Raw genomic sequence first — 2,870 nt, 5'->3', positions numbered from 1 at the left:
GCACTCTACCAAGGGCAACAAAATGAGACTCTGTCTCAAAAAAAAAGAAAAAGGGTATATAAGGTTTTGCACATCATTCTTCTTCAATTCCTCTGTGTTATGCATGTTAAAATAAAACTTGTATGACTTGTGCTCATCTCAGCAGCACATATGCTAAAATTGGAATGATACGGAGAAGATAAGCATGGCCCCTGCGCAAGGATGACGTGCAAAGCGTGAAGCATTCCATACTTATACAAAAATTTGTATGTCTTTTCTCCTATTAATCTGCCCTTTGTTGGTTGATCTTTTCAGTGAACTTTCAGAAGGGGACGTTTCCTCTGGACCCTTACACAGGCACCATAGCAGTGGCACCGCAATGTGTGAAAGCAGCTCCTACTCTTGATTGGCTTCTAAGTTGTGGCTACAAAGAACACTAATGTTCGTAAGTCTTAGCACACATATGATTGATTGATCCCTTGGGAAAAATTCCATAGGAACAATGAAGAGTAAAAAGGTATGTGCTCAGTGGCTCCTGCGTGTCATCCTAGCCCTCTGGAAGGCCGAAGTGGGTGGATTGCTCAAGCTATAATGCCACAGCGTTCTCTGGAGGGTGACAAAGTGAGACTCTGTCTCAAAAAAAAAAAAAAGGTATGTGCAACTTTCAGGCCTTTGATACTATTGTCAAAAATACCTGATGTCTGGGAATAGTTGAAACCTTACAAGCTGATGAAGGAGTACAAGGCAAAAACCGAATAAGGGCCCCCAGAACTCCTGGAAGGAGAAGGCTTAGCTAAAATAATGATAATAATAAGCCATTGTCCCCTCTTTGCTTGATAATAATCACTGTTCCCTTTGTTAGCTTCTTTGCCCTGGAGTAGTTTGGGCCGTATCCTCCACGTCCTGCAGTGCAGTAACAGACCCACCCAAACCAAGGAACTGGCTCAACTTGTCTTGGACCCTGCAATCATGTTTCTGCCTTCCAGTAACTGACCCACGTACCGTGGCTCATAGGACTGATGGCTCTGCCCTGTAACCAGCCAATTAGCAGATCCTGGTTGCCTAAGCCTGTGCCCACCAAACTGTCTTTAAAAACCCTGTCTCCGGCTCCGCGCCTGTGGCTCAAGCGGCTAAGGCACCAGCCACATACACCTAAGGTGGCAGGTTCGAATCCCCAGCCCGGGCCTGCCAAACAACAATGATGGCTGCAACCAAAAAATAGCCAGGTGTTGTGGTGGGTGCCTGTAGTCCCAGCTACTTGGGAGGCTGAGGCAGGAGACTCGCTTGAGCCCAGGAGTTGGAGGTTGCTGTGAGCTGTGATGCCATAGCACTCTACCCAGGGGGACAGCTTGAGGCTCTGTCTCAAAAAAAAAAAAAAAAAAAAAAAACAACCCTGTCTCCCCAGTTCTCAGGAAGAAGGCAGATTTGAGAGATGTCTCCTATCTCCCCACTTGGTCCTCTGCGAATAAACTCTTTCTTGATTGCAACCCTAACTGTCTGAGTGTATTCACTGGCTCTTCTCCGTGCAGCAGGCAGTACAAGTAGTTGAGCAGCAACATACTGAGCTTTAGTCAGAAGACAGGAAAATCCTGGTTACGGGAATATTGTAACTCCTATAATGTTTTTATGCCTTTCCCCTTCAGAGCACTGGTGGACATTATTATCCCCACTTCCCATGTGAACACATTGAGTCTCAGAGGGGTTAGATGATATGCCCAGGGTCACTCTGGGTCCAAGCTGGAATTGAAATTCAAATCTTTTCTGATTCCAAGGAGGTCAGACTAGAGGGAGTTTTTTTCATAAAGGGGTAGTGAAACCCCCCCTTTATAAAGTTATTATAATAAAGGGCCACAAGGTGGGAACTGAGGAAAAGGATGTATATACCTAGCCATTGTCCCTAGCTTGCTTTCCTATAACTTCTTACTGTTCAGGAGTCATATAGATGATGGTCATAGTCTTAGCTTTCTTCATTGCTCCTGTGAAATCATCCTGTGAAACCTAAGGCTAGCTTTTGGGATATCCTCCAGGACTTGCATTCAAGTGGAGTGGCCCACTCAGACCAGCAGCCCATACCAAGGAACTGACTCAAGTGTTCTTGTGACTCATACCCAAGAACTGACTCAGCACAAGAAGACAACTTCTACAGCCCCATGGTTCTACCCTGAACCCAGCCAATCATCAGACCCAATTCCCCACCCCTTTGCCTACCAAACTATCTTTAAATACCCTTTCTTAGGCTGGGTGCAGTGGCTCACACCTGTAATCCTAGCACTCTGGGAGGCCAAGGAGGGTGGATTGCCTGAGCTCATGGGTTCAAGACCAGCCTGAGCAAAAGTGAGACCCCATCTCAAAAATTGGTGGGTGCTATGGCAGGTGCCTGTAGTTCCAGCTACTTAGGAGGCTGAGGCAAGAGAATCACTGGAGCCCAAGAGTTTGAGGTTGCTGGGAGATATGATGCCACCGCTATCTACCGAGGGTGAAAAGGAGACCTTGTCAACCTAGCTTAACAAAATAGAAGCTATTGACAGGATTTGGGCATATTGCATGGTACATGAGGCCAGGAAGGCAGCCATACCGGGTATGTGAGGGAAGGTACTCAGATGGGGTGTCCCCTTTTCCTCCCTGCTCATCATAGTTGGGTCGTTGGCTTCTCAGGCTGAGTAGTAACTGTTGTAAACTCCTGTCCCACCTGTTAGAGTCTGGGCACTCAAAGGTTGACTCTCCTTTTCTGCACCAAATCCAAATTCCTAGGAAGCCACTGTGATTGGCCCAACTTGGGTTAGGTAATTACCCTGGCTCAGTCACTGTGGCCACAGGGTGGGCTGCCCTGTACTAAAGCAGGAGCTTCATACACTAAGGAGTCATCACAGCCAGGGTGAGGAGCCACCATG

General features: G+C 47.0%; 1 non-coding gene across 1 annotated transcript; it reads left to right on the top strand.

The window, feature by feature from the left end:
- Window positions 1-129: 129 nt before the first annotated feature.
- On the top strand, window positions 130-235 carry LOC111726835. Its single transcript, XR_002774525.1, has one exon. It is a non-coding gene; the product is annotated as a U6 spliceosomal RNA (small nuclear RNA).
- Window positions 236-2,870: the final 2,635 nt, after the last annotated feature.

Source organism: Otolemur garnettii, unplaced genomic scaffold (assembly GCF_000181295.1).
Source record: "Otolemur garnettii isolate 467f Iridium unplaced genomic scaffold, OtoGar3 scaffold00082, whole genome shotgun sequence".
In the NCBI taxonomy this organism is placed as follows: Eukaryota; Metazoa; Chordata; class Mammalia; order Primates; family Galagidae; genus Otolemur; species Otolemur garnettii.
This window is presented reverse-complemented; position numbering and strand designations above follow the sequence as displayed.